This window comes from Falco biarmicus, chromosome 2 (assembly GCF_023638135.1).
Source record: "Falco biarmicus isolate bFalBia1 chromosome 2, bFalBia1.pri, whole genome shotgun sequence".
Lineage (NCBI taxonomy): Eukaryota > Metazoa > Chordata > Aves > Falconiformes > Falconidae > Falco > Falco biarmicus.
The window spans coordinates 20,833,564-20,852,485 of NC_079289.1; positions in this window are offsets into that span (position 1 = coordinate 20,833,564).

The following is an 18,922-nucleotide window of genomic DNA, read 5'->3' on the forward strand; positions in this document are numbered from 1 at the left end:
GTCCTCTCTGCTGTCTTCTCCTCACCTCATCCAGGGCATGTGCTCTTCTTCCTGGGCTGCTCTCCCTTCATTGGCTCTCAACCCCTTAACAGAACCAGCCACAGCTGCACCCTATCTACATCGGCCAACCCGCCGCCCCTGAAGCCAGCCCACAGTTGTATATTATCAATGCTAATTAACCCAGCTTCATTCCTCTACATAGTCCTGTGAGGCTATAGTCAAATCTGTTTTTCTCCTTTTGCTTGCTTTTCAGATTTGACCAATGAGCTGTTCCTTATGAACCTACTTTTCTTTGCATGGACCTGATCTGTTAGCTATTGATGGCTGAAAGGCTTCACCAGAGGTCTCCTAGGTGTGGGACTTCCTCCAGGTACCTCCAAGGGGACTGTGACACCCTTCTTTTCTACACAAACATACTAGCTGCCTCCTTTCCCTCACATACCCACCTGTGTTCACAAATTTGTTTTTTCTAGTCTCAGGCCAGGGAAGCTAGAAGGCATGAAGGGACAGAATGACTTATTTCAGGCAGTATCACTGTGTGCACTTACTTTCCAAGATTTCTATTTCCTGTGTGAAAATTTAAGATTTTATAACAAGTGAGTATAAATATCACTCTTCTTCCTACACACGGACAAAGCCAGACTTCTTGTCAGAGATATCTTTTAATCTTGTTTGTTTTGGGACAGAGGAGGGCACAGAGGCATGTGAGTGGCTTGCCACAGCGCTGGAGGGAGGGGACCTGTGTGGATCAGGATGGAAGAGAAGCAGCCCCTATAAAACAGCTGAATGAAATGGCAAGGCGTGTGAGGATGGCCCTGCCCTTTATCAAAAAAGGATGACAGGAATCGGTGGATGCCTGCTCAGCCCCTGGGAGGCAGAGGTATGTGGCTTCTGCCATCTCTTTATTGTAAAATGCAATTAAGCTACAGTGGGACTTCTGCCTTTTCAAAACACTCAGGAAAACCCTGTATTGAGAACTTGCATGTATTTAAAAAAACAAACAAACAACAAAAAAACCCATCCCCGGAAAAGAAAGAGTAGCCTCAGAGTGAGGTTTCCATTCAGAATAATCCCTTGATAACCAGCAGCAGAAACACAGCAATGGACTGAACAGGTTTCTCTGATCCTTTGCTGTTGGTATGAGAACCCCTTGGTCCTGGGAATATGCTGTCTCTTGCTTTTGCCAGCGGATTCTTCAACAGCACACTTCACATGATGGAATTTTTACCACCTTCTCCAGGAGTAATTCCACAATATACTTGTGACAAGTTGGCAATATATTTAATTGCAGTGTGTGAGAGATGCCTGCGTTTGACCACAAACTCATTTTCACGTACTGTAACTTTTTGGTTGGCCAACAGATGGTAGCAATTTTTGGCTACAATGGACCTGGGATGTGTCCAGACTGGTCAGAAAAGAAAGGGTCCATATCCTAAAACTAATTCTCAACATCCTTCAGCCTCATCATTATTGAAATAAAAACCAATGAGTTAAACAGTAATGGATCATGACCATATTAATACCTATTAAAGTTAAACTGTGTGTCAGTTTCAGAAAGACACTTACCCACAACTAGATAATCAGGTATTAGTGAAGATGCTTTGGAAGATAAAAAAAAATAGATGAAAAGCCTTGAAACTTATGGGAAGCCTTGGATATTAACTTGTTTTTCCAATTCGCCTTAGAATAATTTAGTTCACAGACATGCAAACCAACTGATAATTAGCAAACTTGAACAAAATGTCCCCATTTGTAGATCAAAATTATTCAACACAAATATTAATTGCAAATTTAGCCTTTTTTCTGTTCATGAATGTATTTCTTATGCATAAATGTATTTCTTATGCATAAATATTCATTGAATAGTTTACAAAACCAGATTTTAGTCTGCGGGTTGCTTGTAAGATGGTTATTATATCTGTATAGTCTTTACTCGTGCATCACAATTAGACAATAATTCACAAAGGTATCATCTCTTCCCCCCTGAAATGAGATTGTGACTTTAAAAACAAAATAATATGGAAAAAAGTAAAGGGATAATTGCAGTGTTGGCATCATTTACAGGAACAAATCACATGCACTAAAATTTGAGGAAAGTATGAAGATTTGTGATTATCATGACAAATACCCACAGCTGTGTGAGGATTTATAAGCATCACGTATTATAAAAGCACAAATAGCAGGAAACTCTACTTATTTCTTTTATTCACAAAAATATTCTTGAATCACAGCATTATTGTAAATGCCCATCCTCACAATGATACAATTTCCTGTTTGAATTTCTCAGCAAATGAACGGGATTAATTGTAACTGTTTGTCAGCTTCCAAAAATTGTTAGACAAGATAATATCCAAGCTTTATGTTCACTTGAATAGATACTGCAGTCTGCACCCCCTGTCCCCCTTCCTCAGCATCTTTTTCTGAGGAAAATGAGACAAGCTGCTCTTTCCATTTTTATTGCCGAGAGCCATTCCCCCATCAACAACTCGGCACCTTTTAACCCTTGTGATGTGATGTTGATGGAGCTGCCACTTAAGAACAAATTCTTTTTGGCCATCGGGGAGCTTCCCGTGGTGATGGAGATGACAGAGCCTTTTGCAGGGGACTGCTTTTGAATCTGCTGTTGGGGGGAAACCCTTGTTGTCTGGTATCTAACAGCATTTGGGTTCAAATGTGAAATCCTCGGGCTCATTCTGGACTCCTCGTGTGCAGGAGGCACAGCCGCTAGAGTGCTTGGGAGGGAGAAAAATCAAGGAAAGGAAACTCTCACTTGGCATAAAGCCTTGTTTACCCAGTCTTGTGGAACAACAAGCAAACAACAAACACTGTCCAAAACAAGCCCCACTGTGTAAGCCACTGTTTGCACTCAGAGTTCAGAGTGTCTGTTGGGTTTGAGTTCAGCAATTTGAAGCAAGAAATTGTAGGAATGCCCTTGGATAATGAATCTTCCTTTAATGCACTAATTATTCTTACTAAACTTGTTATGTTATGGGACTTAATGCTGCTTATTTTATGATCTTTCTTTTCTAGCACAATGGCCCTCTGAACAGGTGGAGGGGATTTTACCCAGCACATCTTTGGTTGTTAGCCAGCACATTCTTGCTCTTCCAGACGTGAAAATATTTATATATTAGTACTAGGAAATAACATCTTTCACTTTCTAAAAAAAATTATAAAATGGCACACTAACAACTTATTATGTACTCCTTGCCAGCAAAAATTAGTACAGAAAAGCACACCTTCACCTTGCATTCACTGCTCCTATCTAACAGCAATATTTTAATGTTAACTCTTTGTCACTGGGAGTCGATTTTTCCCAGCACAGCACCTAAGTGCAAAATGCATTAGCACAAATGTCTGAACTCCAGACCCATCTGGCACGAGGAGCTATAAAATATTGCTGTATTTGTCTACAGTAGATTTTAACAGACTTTCTGGACAATATCATTTATAAGAACATTGTTGTGCAATGGAATTAATTAACACAAGTAACATGTACAACATAAATTTTTATTGTTTCTTATACGCCATAAAATTTCCAAGACAGAAGCACCTGGTAAAGCCATACCGTCTGATGGGCATGGCATTAGGAAGGCCTAGATGGGAGCAGATGGAAAGTCTGAGGAAGAAATCAGAACAGATGGGAAGTCTGAAGGTGAAATTTGAACTTAGGTATTTCAAAGTTCACATGGCTGAACATAAAGTCCCGTGAAACGTGCTCTGATAAAGAGTTAAACGGATGGGCTCCACTGTGCCCTCCCTCCTTTTGCATTTCCCGTGTCACTTAGCTGTCAACAAGGTTTGTGGCAGCAGTTAAAAAAGCACTTTCCTTAACTCTGCCTGCTCATTTCGAAACCAAGTTTTTGCCATCCGCTCTGTACCTGGGATTTTACGAAGGCGTTGGTGCTATAAACATGGAAAAGCATTTTTGGTTTCATACCAGGCTGGTGGCTCTGCCCTGTAATTTCCCTCCTCTTCGTTTAGACAGTTGGGCAGCCACAGAAAGCTGTGCTGGCAAGGAGGCAGCAGCGTGCAGGCAATGCCAATGTGTGGACGGACCCGTGGGGTTACAGAAGGCAGCCTTGAGCCTCTACCAATGGCTGCTGTCACGAACAAAAAGCTCAGGTCCTGCTAGCGTAACTTTGTGCAGTGTGTATTTGGCTCATTTGCATGGGTACAGCTTCATGGAAGAACTTTCCCCCCTGCCGTTTCTCCAGCAGAACAGGTTTGCTGCACTTCTAACAGAGAAATGTTATACAAAAATGTCAGAACAAATATGATTGCTACCTTTATGTTAGAGGCAAAACCACATGGTGGAAAAAATGTCTCTGAACCTGTTCCTTGATGGTTGCTGGAGCTTTTTACTGACTTGTTGGGGATTTAGCGAAAGACATTTGTTTTAGAGGGAACTTGCCTCAGTTTAGTGGGGTTTTATGAAGACTGAATTTGTGTGAAGGACCTTGCATGAACAGTATTAGCAAATATTAGCAAATGTGGTGAACTGACAAATAAGGGCCTGGTCTTAATACTGAACCAGGATGCTTTGTATGAAATTGTTACTTTTAAACCTGTCAAGCTCTAATACGTGACTGTCAGCAGAGAGTATTTTTTCCAGCTCCCACAGACATGTAGAGTTCCCAGTTTATAGCCCATCATTGTCTGTGCAACGCAGATACTGCACCTGGCTCTGGGTGTTTAGGTTCAAAGGCCAAGGCAGAGAGATACATTTCAAGTTTAAATAAATTACTCTTTTTATATGTTGATAAAGGCATGACAATTTGCCCACTGGTTCTAATTTTTTTCTGTAATTTTTTTAAAGATTGCGTAACAGGATATATCAGTTCCAGGATTTGATGGGTCATTTGGAAAGTGCCCAGAATGGAGACCCATTTACAGCTCAGCAAGTTCTTAGGTCACTTATCTCATGCATGTGGCCAGCACGATATTTGGGAAGGGCTGGTGTTGCCAAGCCAGGCAAAGCACCTGTGTTGAAGTTGTGGTGGGCTTCCAAAGATTGGGAATGATGTCTTTCTCCAGCCTAACAAAGCTCTAAGCCACCATTGTCAAATCAGTCAGTCTGCTGCCATGCCATGTCACCTGGGTCTCAAGGAAGGATCGGAATATTCTGAAATTCCAGAAAGCTTTTTGGTCTGAAAAATGACAGGCTCCCACATGTCCCTACTGTACTTGAGGAAGTGCATTTCCCTTGATTAATGGCCTCTCTACTGTGCACAATGCCTTTTAAGATTTTTTTCCCCCGTTGTAAGCCAAACCAAAGAATGTTTCCAGTTTCTCAGGCTCTATTTACCTTCTCTCTCATTAGCAGAGGCTCTCTCCCTCGCTTTCTGATGATTGTGCACATACTTAAACCCTTCTGACTGTTTTCAGCTGCTACCACTGTGTTCCAGAAATGTGACACAGGGGAACGCATCACCTCACTGCCGGCGTGCAACAGGCACTTCCCTTGGGCTGCTGCCCATTGCATTTGCACTCCAGAGGAGGAACCAGGTAGAACTGTGACCCCAAGGGTTTTCTTAGGGACTCACTGAGCTTGACACATGTCCCCGGCTTCCTGTCATCACCTTGGTAGCTGCTTTAGAGTTTCAAAAGCTACAGGACCCCAGCAGAGCCTGGCACAAGAGGGAAGACAGCTTGATATGCAATGGGCTGGGCAAACAGGCAACAGGCTGGGCGGCTGCTGTAGCATTGTAGCTGTGGACCACAGACCACTGGAGAACAACGTGCTGTAACTCCTTGACTAATTCTCAGCTTGTAACTCCTTCCCTAATTCTCAGCTGCTCTAAACTATCCAGTCTTCAAAGTTGTGATCCTGCTTTTTTTTTTTTTTCTATAACTGTTCCCTGATGACAAAGTAATATATTTTTAGCATAGTTCAAGTATAAGACACTAAAATTATACTACCTCTCATAAGGGTTGCCTCATAAATACAACATTCTGTTTTCATGGACACTGGCGTGGGCGTTTCATAAAGTATCATAAACAATTTATTTTGTAATGAAATAGCCCAGTAAATTATCTTTGGTTTCAGATTGTGCTTGCAGCTCCACTGAGCTCTTTTTGGTGCAGTTTGTAAGCCAGGGCTGTGGAAGGTCACCCCTCCCTTGGTTTTTTGCTAAATACAAGTGAGAAGCTGAATTTATTTGAGAAAAATGTGAAACGTATCAGCTGAACATTGGAAGATCCAAGAGTATCTGAGGTAGAGCAACACCCCTCGTTAGAAATTGCACGCACACAATTGCATTTACTACTTATCTCCTGCGTATCTTTTTTAGAGTTGTTGAGCCCCAGTAAAAAGATGCAGCAACCCATTCCAGGCAGGCTCTACCAGCACGTTGCCATGCTCAGAGAGGATGATGGCATCATGAGGCTGTGCTTGTGGTGTTGTATCAGACCTGTGTACCAGCTGTGGATGTCACTGACAGGGTAAGGGGTGGTGTGCAGAGATGACAATGCTGTGGACACCCCTTCCACTAACGCATGGCTCTCTGTGCTCTTTTCTAGTGCTCGATAACTGCAATTAATTTTCTTGCATAAGAAGTCCCCAGTTCAGCCAGACAGTTAACTACGTGCTGATGTGTCACAGCTCTACAGTGCGTCACAGGTTATTTGAAAGGAAACAGTAAATTAAATATATAAGAATGCAATTACACTGAAAATGTGATTCCTACTTATTTTTTTCCTTGGAGTCTGCAGAGCGGCATGGCTGAAGACACCACTACTTTGTAAAAACTGCAGTAAACCAAGGTAATTTTTGTGTCATTCCTCTTTATTTTCTCTGTTTCAGCTTTCAGTTTCTTTCATAAGTCCCTGTAGTTATCTATGACTCATTTATTTGCATTGTGTATCTATTTGGGGTCAGACTGTAATCCTAAAAGAGCTCTGTTAAAAGATCTGCTGTCACAGTTAGTGAAGCTAGGACTTCATCCACAGAATATGCATTTCTCCACTGCCAATTATTGTCAAGTAGCTCAACCTTTGCTGTCATGCAGATTTTCCATTCTGTTTTTCTCTTAAATCTAGTGACTGATTTGAGAAATGATTTACAGAAATGACCTGCATTTTGTTCATTTGTAGGATGGTGAGTTTCCTGCCATGGTGCTTTAACTTTTTATTAATTCTTTAGCCTTATCTATAAAAGTTAAAATCACATGGTGTCTTTCACAGTATCACTGCTCAGTGACTCCAAGTGTGGATGAACCATGTGCAGTAGAACATCAGCTGGGCAGGTGTGCCTTGGTCTTTGCAGTCTGATGCTCAACTTTCCAATTACTCCTGAAAGATCAAGCTGGGCAAGAACCAGACACACAGTTTATAAATGGATTGCCTGAGGTCCTTTCCATACCCTCCCTTGTCAGCATTTATATCTCCTGTGCTTTACTGCATCTAGTCACATCTTTACCTTTAACCTCCTTCAACACCAGCCCTTGGTGTGCTGTAGCAGTGTGATATGATTTTAAGCGGTGCAAAATGAATGTTACATTTCCACAGAGAATGTGTATTTCACATAAATGTTATTTCCAAGTATTATTCTATAGTTATCAGGATATGATGTAACATAGTAATCTTTTTTTTTACTAATTTATTAATAGTGTGGTAATTAAGAATAGTTTATTTGAAATACTTAAGAATTCATAAAGTTGCAAGTGCGTGCAACAGGTCAAGTACTTTCTAATAATATGGCTGTTCTTAACATAACTGCACAAACACAGAATCTCTGCTGTTTAGGGGGAAGAGCTTTTGTAAAGAGATTTGTAATGAAGAAGTAAAAACAAGTGTACGAGTGCTGTGATGTTGATAACAGGCAGCTGGTAAATTCTTTGGAAGATGACCAGTAAGCTCTGACATTATTCTGAGTAGCATCACAAGAATCGATCCAAGAACTATTCGGACAACTCTTGTGGCTTGATTACACTTAAGTTGAACTCTTTTTCCTGTTTTGACTATTTTAAATGTTTCAGTGTTGCCATTACAATTTCTGTGAGGAAGATCTCTCACATATGCTGGCTTGGACCATTCTGGCTATTTTTTTTCATGGTCAGCTTTCTTTTCAGACCCTCCTTTCTGTTCTTTCCTGACACAACCTGGATTTGAGAATTGGCAATACATGTCACTAATGTCCATTTAATACTGCTATGTCTGGCTTGCCTTCACAGGTGTTGGGGTTGGGCTAGTTGTTGGGAGAAAAAAGAACAAAGCCAGTAAATATTAGTGCCAAGTTTACTGAGCAGATATGCCATCTCAAGATGGAGAAATCTTTCCCTTTTTTTGCATCTAAATTTTTAATGGCCATCTCAGATACTAAATATGTTTCTTCTAAGATGTGAATGTTCATGTAAGCTTTATCAATTGCTGGTGAAAAGAAAAGCAAAAGCATAGGAATTTCAAAAGAATCTAAAAAATTCTAGGCAGCAGGGGCATACAACAGAACCCAAAGTTTCAAGAGTAGCTATTCCAAATAAGGGAGGAACTGAGGAGAATTAGACTAAGTTTGCTTTAGTGTAGTTTAATAAAAGGTCTATATATTTACCGAGGAAACAGTGCTATCGTATTGGAAAAAGGTCATGCAAATAAGGTGTTGGTGGTAAATAATTTCTAGAACGAGTTCAGTTTGTTGAGCTATAAAGAACTGAAAGGGCTTTACAGACCTGATAAAATCTCTGCTCATCAAAAATGCCAGAAAACCAAAATTGTACTGACACAGAAACTGTGGCAAATAGCACCTATTCCAATGTTGATGTTACAGTGCTTATGTAAACCACTGAGGATGTGTAAGGACTGGCATAAATATGCAAATTAACCATGCTCTTGCTCTTACATCATAGGTGTGTGGTAAAACACGGGTTGCATTAAAAGCCTCTTCTGAGAGTCCAACAAGTTAACTTAATGTTCTTCCCAGTTCACTTGGATCACCCACAAAGTGTTGGCTTGAAGAACGGGAAGAACAGTGATACCACATGTGGTTTCTGGAAAGTAGCAAGGTACCATTTCTAACTTGCTAAGGCATCCAGGGCAGCTGCAAGTGTGGATGGGGGAAGTTGACATAAAGGACTGAATCTCAAGTAGAGGTCAAAAAATCCTTCTTTGGAAGGTGGTTCACTTTGGAGGTTCACAGCTTTCCCTGCTCTGTCTGAGTGGTGCCTGGGACCTGACCCACCCTAGTGCCCAGGCTCTGCACACACTGGCTCCGTGCAGTGGCAGAAAAGTTCCTTGTGCCAGGCTTTGGGGTGAAGATGCTGCTTTCTCTTATACAACATATACATTGAAGCAGAATATTTAACTACCTCCTTGCTGACCATTTTACACGTTAGGCTGCTTGTGATTTACAGGGTTTAGAACTAGAAGAAAAAGCTAGAAATCTAGTTTGATCTCCTGTGTATTTGAACCAGTTAGCCACTGCTTGAACCATACCTGTTCCTTGACCCTAGACATATAATTTTCCATTTAAAATATAAGAACAGCTGTGCTTAGGCAAATGGAAATTTTAGCCATCCCAGTGCTTGCTCTCCTACTAGAGAGGCTTAGGGACAGAGGACAAAGACGTGAAAGCTAAAAGCTTACCTACCCCTCCTCTATAACAATTTTCCAACTAACCACAACTGGCAGCTAGGTCAGATGTTATAGCCACATATTTTAGTAGCAGTTAGGAGACTTACTCTTCTGCCTTGTATTAAAATATATTTTCTTTCAGTAGATCCCAGTTGACTGAACAAATAGATTTCTCTAAGTAAATGTCTGGTCCCTGTAATGTTATATTTTTCCACTAATCTCTGAGTTAGCACCAAATTTGTTCCTACTACTTCTGCTTAATATAATAATATTAGTTGTGTAAGGCATAGTAACAGTCCTTAAAGAATCCTGTGAGGAACACAGCCTATCACTGAATATTCCCTATCAATACTCAAGAGCTGTCATTTGACCATTTCTTAGATCCATTAAATAGGTGCTCCAAAGATGAAAAATGTTATTTTTCATCAGAATATTATGGGTTTATTACTTTAAATATGCCTAAGTTTGTCACATCTGTAAATAACCTTTGCTATCTGAATTTGTAATCTGAAAAATTATGACTTGTTTGATGTTTTGTTGCTTTTACAGCAACTACTTGATTGACATGAATTTATTCTGAAGTACATACTACCTTTTCCATTACTTTGCCTAGATATAACGTTAAACTAATCAGCCTGTAGTTATCCAGATTTCTGCTTGTCTATTTTATTTTTTTTTTCAAACTGAGTATCTTCCAGTCCTTTGAAACATCATTATCATCAGCAGGTTCGTTAAAAATTAACATCTCTGTCACAAAGATCACTGTAGTTCTAACTCTTCTAGGACTCTCAGTAGAAAGTTATATAAACGTAGTTCCTTTAAAATATTTCTCTGAAGTAGATGTTTTCCTTTCAGCTAACGTGGTTCAGAGTTTCCTTTAGAATTTTGGAAGCAGCCATTCTGAAGCACCACATATTTTATTCTTTGGGGCTATCCTTTGTTTGGGTATATTGAATGCAATGAGGTCATGATCATTGGTTCCTAGGCAACGACCAACTTCTACTTCAGTGATTAATTCATCTTTATCCATCATATGAAGTCCAAAGCAAAGTAACCTTCTGTGTAAGAAACTTACGATCTATAATTTTTAGAAAGCCTGTGACATTTCATTAGTGTGAGACTTTAAGCACATCTTCAAATGGAAGTCACTCACTGTAACACCTATTAGTTTCTCATTCTTTATCTCTATTTCAGATATTAATATTTTTATGGCAGGCAAATAATACTAATCCATTTGCTTTGAAATACTTACTCAACTCTGTATTTAATAAGATGGAGATCTGATATACCCACTTGTTAGTATGAACTATGTATTTGGACAGAGAAGAAAAACACATTTTGTGAGGTATTTTGCATTTATATAGCATCTTCATCTTACCATCCTAAATAGCCTTTAAAAAATGAATTAACATACTTCTGCTAGAAATTTATCAGTCACTGCAGTTTCTTTCCTCACTGAAGTATTGAGCCTAATAAAACGTTATTAGCTTGATTTCTTCTAAGCAGGGAGATTGAAGGGCATAGTGGTTAAGTTCAGCATTTGAAATGTGGACATCCCATCCATATTTAGGCACCTCTGTGGCCTGATTTTCAGAGTTGCTGAGCATCATCATGATCCCATTAGGGTAACTTATCAAGGTCATGCAAAAATTGTGTGCCGGGAATAGTCCTGACTCTCTGCCCTGTGTGCTAATGATGTGTAAAACAGAAATTAAGATATCAGCTCCTTTATAGATAAAGGAAAGGCAAAAAAGCCCAGAGTTTCTAAAAAAAGAAGGGGTGGGACATGTCCCCCCACCTCCAGTTTCATTAGATCCGTGCAATTTCATCTTCACCAGCTGTAATGAGCTTACGGCCATACTATGCTGTTTTGCAGTTCCTCTAACTAGCACTAGTCAAAGCACAGAAAAGCTAAGTTTTAAATAAGTTCCTTGAGGCTGCTGCACGTTATCTTGCTTTTCTATAGCTGCAGACTGCTCGCCCTCCTCCCAGAACACTCCTCCTCCCAGGGCTGGCTGCAGCCTGGTCCCTCTGATGAAAGGGTATGGAGGACCCACAGGCAGCTGCAGGAAAGGGTGGCCTGGGACAGATTTTGTTGAAGCAGTCTGAAAATGGAAAATAAATGCAGATTTCTGTAGTGAAGGATAGAGAAAAGGAATGGCAGAAGGCAAAGCAGAACGACGGCAAGTTAATTGTTCAACTTAGATGAAAAGTCCTATGACTCAGCCCCATGAAGCCTGTTATCTGATTGCTGTATGCCGTAGAGGTTTTTCTTTATAGGACTGGAGAGTGATGGGAATAGAAGCATTAAACACTGAGCCACCAGGTGGGCAGGGAATTCAGATGCTGCCAGAGCAGGAGCGCTGAAATGAAAAAGTTATGTTTAGAACAAGTTCACTGGAACATGACCCTGTCTGCACAGGATTTCTTTCTTTCGTTCCTTTTCATTTTGGTGACAGGCAAGTTCTGGGTCAGATTCCCGATACGAGAGAAAAAAGAAGCAGAGTGAAATAAAAATTTTGGAAGAGCAGTTAACTGGGAAACGGAGCTTGAGAAACGGCACTGCTGCCTGCTGCTTACCTCCTCCACTGCTCTGCTGCTCACCTTCGGCAGAGAGAGGGGACTGAGGGCGGAAAGAGAGATGGGAGCAAGAGTCAAACGTTATCTTTACAGATATTGAGTAGTCTGACTTACTCCACCCTGTCTGGTGTAGACTCTTAACTGCTCACCTTTCTTTCACCATCACCTTTAATTAAGTTCCCTTAAGGGTCATCATGAGCATGGGAGTTTGGCTTTTTTGTTCTCTACTCTTTTTTAAAGTGAACTGACACACTAACCAGATTTTCCAAAGCGCACAACTCCCTTTTGAATCAGATTTTCCACCAGATGAAAGTGTGGATGGAAAAAGAGGATGAATGTGATATTTTTTTTTAAAAGCTGAACAACTTTAAATTATGCCCATTCCCGCTTTGACTGTAAAGGAGTTGAGATTGCACCTTTCTTCTAAAGCTTGCTAGGTAAGAATTTTCCCCTGTGCTCCCACAGCTCCACTTACAGGGCTGCGCTCAGCCTGGGCTCGCCTTGATGTCAGCCGAAAGCCAGCCCACCATTGACCTGAGCAGTGGAATTTCTCAGGGAGAATTGTTCTCCTGGATTTTCTCCTTGGGCTGCTTGGTTGGAGGGCCAGCGTGGGTGCTGCATGGAGGGCAGGTGCTGGTGTGTGATGGCCGTGGCACCCTCCTCTCACCAGGACAGCCCATGCAGCCTTGTGCGCTATATCTTACATGCCTCTGGCAGTCCCAGACAGGATATGTTGGTGCATTTACTCCCAAGGGATGGGTGTCCCGGGTTGCGCTTCCAGGCCACAGTAGGCACAGAGCTGGTTTTTACTTTATAGAGCAAGTCCCAAGGAGTCTAACTTGGATGTGAAGAACACACTGGACAATAAACAGTTTCATGGAAGGCCTTTACCTTGGTGCAGTTATAACTACTCCACTAGATGTACAGAAAAGGCAACGGGTGTCTTGCTGAAATGCAGCACACCAAACCACTGTCACAACTGCAGAAGTAAACCTGCCTCTTCTGAGATGCTGTATCATTCCAGTTTTCTCACACTTGGGGGTTCTCCTGAAAGTGAGAATACATTTTTCCCATAGTTTGCAACACAGGGAGCAGGGGCCCGTTGCCAAATACAGGCCTCTCGGGACATTTTAGACTCTATAAGGTAGCTAAGCCATCCACAGAGAGCTGGTAGGAAGGACTTTGGGATCCATGGGAGACCCACACCCTTCTAAAGCCACAACTGGAGGTCATAGCAGATATTCTACAGCATCCCAAATGGCATAAGAGGTCTATGTTGAGGCAATTTAATGCTTCCCTGGGAGTTCATGGTAGATGAAGACTGCAGGATCTAACTGAATTAGATGTAAGTACCATCATTCATGTGTTTTGTTTTGCATATGTACGTGTGTGGCAAAAACCAGTAGGAAAACCACAGAAATGACCTGTAGTAACACTCATCTGGCCATTCGCAGCTTTGACTTGTACATTGCTTTTACTTTTTAATATGTCCAAATTTGGCTTTTATGAAGAAACTAAGATTGTCCAGATGAGTACTACTAGAGATCACCTGTGAGCAGTCATAATTAGCTGCAGCAACTGCATTCCTTCTGATGTTAAAGGGGGTGGTAATCCCACACACTCTTGACTGTCTGCTGCATTGAAGCTGTTTAAGACTCTCTTCTGTGCTGGGGAAAGGCATGAGCTCAAGTGAGGGGGGTGGAAGGTTACCAGCATCACAGGACAATCAGCTTGCACAGGTGGCATGGCTCAGAGCATCATGTCTGTCTTATTTACCTTTCCTGCTCTCTATCTGCTTGTGAAAATGATATTTTAAGCAACCTAATAGGCTGCGAAAAAAACCCCACACCCAAAACACGTAACCCCCACAACATTTTCACAGAGAAGTATAACTGATAACTGGCTATAAATGTAGGACGTGGAAATTTCCTAGATTTCCCACTGCTGAATTTTACTTACTTATGAGTCCTGGAAGAGTTTTCAAGGTTTTGTATATTTTCTAGAGCAAAGATTGCAGTTTTGGGAGGTTCATTGAGTGCTAACCCATTAGCACAACTGAAAGGAAAACATTACCAAAAACACCCAAATCAAAGCAAGAAACCCACCAAAAGGACAACACTGAACTCGGAAAATTTTTGCTTGCTTTATCTGCAAAACAGTTAGAAAGACTATTTATTGACCTGAAAACAGTTTATGATTGATCAGGCTGGTACAGAGCTTGAGTTCAAAACTTTTGATCAACACTATTAGTATTCCTACAAGATTCAAAAGGAAATACAGTAATTTAATGTTAAGTGAAGAAAGAAGAGGCATTAAAGTCATCAAGCACAAAAAAATAGTCAGAAAGCCTAAAATGGTTTTGACATAGCTTTTATCTCATGTCATAACTAGGGATGGTTAAGCTTGCTTGTTCAGAAGTGATCAGAAATAGATGTCCTTTATTCTCTTAAAGAAAACTGGTATTGCCTCGTCTCTTGCTCCTCTTATTTCTTGTTTACTGCACAGTCTATACTACCAGTGAAATGAATTCTTCAAACACCATTTGTAAACAGACAAGTTTGAATTTTTATTCCAGAAATTACATCTCTGTACGCAGATTTTTTAGTGTATTTTATTGATCTTTCACAGATGAAGAGAAGAAGTAGTAGAGTTTGGTGGAAGAAGAAGCAATTTGGGATTAACTACCAAGAAAAGCATTGAAAAAATCATATGGTTTCATCTTTTGTGCTCCTCTGCAGAGTTTAGAATAAGATAGGTATGAAGTTTTGCTTCCATATTCCCTGAGACTACACAGAGTCCTAAGAAGAAGTTGTTCTTGATTACAAACATAATATTAGGGATGGATGGAAAGCAAGAAATATTTTGCAGGCTTCACTGTTTGTCAGTATTCCACACTGTGATCAACCCAAAACCTTCCTGTAGCAAAAATAAGAAACAAAGGAAAAAAATACCAATTTCTTTCAGCATGTTCTAAAACTGACAAAAAAGGTGCAAGTGGTGTGGATGGGGCCTACTAATTACAGCTGTCATCAGGGGCAAAATACATGGAGAAGACAGACAAGTACTGAATTCTCTGTTTCCATTAGTTTGAGTCCTCTGCCCTATCCTAGGTCTCTCTAGCTTGGGTTCTGGACAGTAGGAAACTTCCCTGGCAAAATCTTTATCTGAGTTGACAGATTTCTGTGAAAAACTTCAATGTTGATCCATAAGCACTTTTCATATAGTAAATAAATAAAATTCCACGCTATCTCTGCTCAGCGTGGTTCCTTGTTAAATGTCAGATCAGACAGGCAAATAATTGGACAGCATTTTTGGACACAGGAGCTGTCCTAGAAAAAGCCTCAGTTGTGTCCTTAAGTAGAGCTGCATGATAGATACTGGAGAACATCAAACTCCTATACCACACCTGAGCAAGTCACCCTCATAAAAAGAAATACACATCTTTGTCTGCTGATGGTGAGCTCATCCCATGAAGCAGCAAGATTTATGATATTCCTTTTATCATGACTAGTAGTTTGCAGGTCCTTTAATTTCGCACAAGCAGCAGATTTTTTTTTTATTATTGTTGTTGTTTGTGAAGGCTGTGAGCTGCAGGGCTTGCTAATGGAAGATGACAGCCTTAGATTTTGTGAATCTTTTTGAAAGCAATTTCAAAGTTAGGTAAATAGCTCCGAAACAGCCATTAAGTATGCAGGTATGACAATCGCTAGTACATACTCTGAACTTCTCTTCCTGTTTTTCTCTGGAAAGAAAGGTCTTTCCTATATTCCAGGTCTGTTTTGCCCAGGCAGGGAATCATAGGATTTGAATTATTTACATTGGAAAAGACCAACCTTGAGATCATCAAGTTCAACCGTTAACCCAGGACTGCCAAGTTCACCGCTAAACCATGTCGCTAAGCACCACATCTATGTGTTTTTTAAACACTTCCAGGGGTGGTGATTCCACCATGTCCCCTGGGCAGCCTGTTCAAATTCTTAACCACCATTTCCATGAAAAATCTTTTCCTAACATCCAGTCTAAACTCCCCTGGCACAACTTGAGGCTGTTTCCTCTCGTCCTGTCACTTTTTACCTGGGAGAAGAGACCGACCCCACCTGCCTACACCCTCCCTTCAGGCAGCTGCAGAGAGCGATAAGGTCTCCCCTCAGCCTCCTCCTCTCCAGGCTGAACACCCCCAGCTCCCTCAGCTGCTCCTCACAGGACTTGTGCCCCAGCCCCTTCCCCAGCCCCGCTGCCCTTCCCTGGACACGCTCCAGCCCCTCGACGTCCCTCCTGCAGCGAGGGGCCCGACACTGAACCCAGGGTTCGAGGTGCGGCCACACCAGTGCCCAGTCCAGGGGGCGGTCATTGCCCTGGCCCTGCTGGCCACACTTTCTGACACAAGCCAGGATGCAGTTGTTGGCCAGCATACTGAGGGTGCACTCAATCTCCTCGTCCAGATTGTCGATAAAGATATTAAAGGAAGGACTGCTAGTTTTCCTTATGTGAGTTTTCTTTTATTGGAGGGTGAAGGAGTGATGGATATTGCATAAAGATTATTTCAGAGATGATCCTTTACCAAAGCCTTCTTGTAGGGGAAAACCTTTGCATGTTTTATGAGCTTTTATGTTGTATATAGCAGAACACAAAAAAATGTTGTCATTCATCACTTCAGAAATTTTTGCAAATATGCATTTCTGCCATGGTAAATGCACCTTAAATGTTACAGGCAGGAATATCCACCATCTACTCTACTTTTCAATTCATTGATGAAGGGTAGAAAAATCAGGGAGGACAGCAGAAAGATGTTACAAAATAATCTGGGAGACAGGTGTTGTAGAAACAGATAAGCAATAAGGTTAAATCTGGTTTAGAAAAGTATTTGTCAGGTAAATATCACCCAAAATCTAATATGCAAACTGAAGACAAATAACTTAGAAAGCAACTATGTTTCAGCAAGAGAAACCCAAAGACAGTAGTTTTCAAAGCAGCCAGAAGATTTCCAGTTCTTGCCTGCATTTGCATTATGATCTAAATATTGCCCGAGTTGCTTCAGTTAGAAACCTGAGATCCTATGCTGATGCGTGCAATAAAATGCCATTTCTAATTTTATATTCTAAACCCAAATTAATTAATTAAAGGAAATTAAGGGTTTGTCAGACAGAAGGCCTATGCTTGCCTGTAGAGGTTCCTGTCCCCCAGCTGTTAGACAGGGTCCTTCGTTTGAGATGTGGTAACTGAGCGAGATACATTGCTGCACTGTGTGGAAAAATAGTCAGTTGATGGTGACTCACATGAACCCACGTTACTTTGCTTCACAATGGGATAACAGCACATACACAGTGAGCTACTGTGTCTCAGCTGAAAAAGTCTGGAGCAGCCAGCTGGATTATGCCCCTGTCACAGCCTGGGAGGCTAACAGTCACGGCATGACTTATTTCCATAAACTCTATGGAGTATCGTTCTGGGCACGTAATCTGCAAAGGCATGTCTCCAGATCAGAGAGCCATGAGGAAAGAGGAAAATAATAAAGGGCTCGGTTTGTTTATAGGTAGAGGAAACATCGGAAGTATAAAAATCATGTGTACAGGAAGATACACATCAATGTTTCAAAGGCACAGATGCTAATAAAAGAGGTAACTGTTATTCATGGTGCAGACAGACACTGGTAGGAGAGAGGTGAGAGCTGCATCTAGGAAAGAGTTCTTATGTCTTGATTATCGCATAAACGGCAAACAGTTTCCAGTCAGTGAGGTCGACCCAGCTGTGCTTGATACGATCCCAAACTTGGCCTACAGCAAGTAACTCGAGTTTCTGCGTCTCTGACTCAGAACTTACCTATTTCATGGGGGGCTGTTATGAAACTCAATTAACACTTGCAAAGCTTTTGGATGGCAGTTACAGTGTAAGTGTGAGGTATTATATAATGGGATGAAATTAAGGACAGTGAAGTCTGATTATCAGGGAAAAAAAAAAAAATCCCAATAATGTCATCTGTTAGGTTGGGGAATAATGCCGTAGGGGAAGCAGTGGATGAGTCATTGCTTGAGTCAATTAAATCTGGGCTGGATGTGGCACCAGCAAATATAATGTAGGGCACAAACTTCTAGTAGGAAAGATACAGTACACATGACCTGATTTCTATGATCTTATGCTTGACTTTACAACCAACCAAGATTATATGAGCTCATATAAAATTTACATCATTTCTCATGTGTTTCTCATGTGTTTAAGGACTTTCAGAACATTGTTGTGGTCTGTGCTCAATTGATGAATACTTAATATACTAAAGTACTGGAGATCATTAGCATTCCTGAGGTTGTCTGGCATGCTTTGTTTATGCAGTGTGGAAATGGGAAATATTTCTTTCAGCCTTTATGAGATATTGGCAGTGTCACCTCTTATAACCATCAGCCTAACAATTATTTGACAAAATATGCTGATTATTGAAATTGCACTGTTAATATGCATTGTTGCCAGTATATTATTAGGACCTAGAGCTTGCACTACATGAAGGACGCAGACCTTGTGGTGGGTGCTGTGCAGCTGCTTCATTCTCCTCCTCACTTCCCTAAATCACAGAATTTGAGGACTGATCTGACCTTGTTAGCTTAGATATCCTTCATGACTGGGTGTCGATATAAATTTTTATTCCCCCCGAAACAGCTTATTGCTCTGCCTATGACCTGCTAAAATCAAGGGATGGATTGCTAGGTTTTGAAAGGCCTGCAGAGAGGAAGAAAATAACACTTTTTTTTTTTTTAAGGAGCCACTCACAAGTCTATGCTTGAGC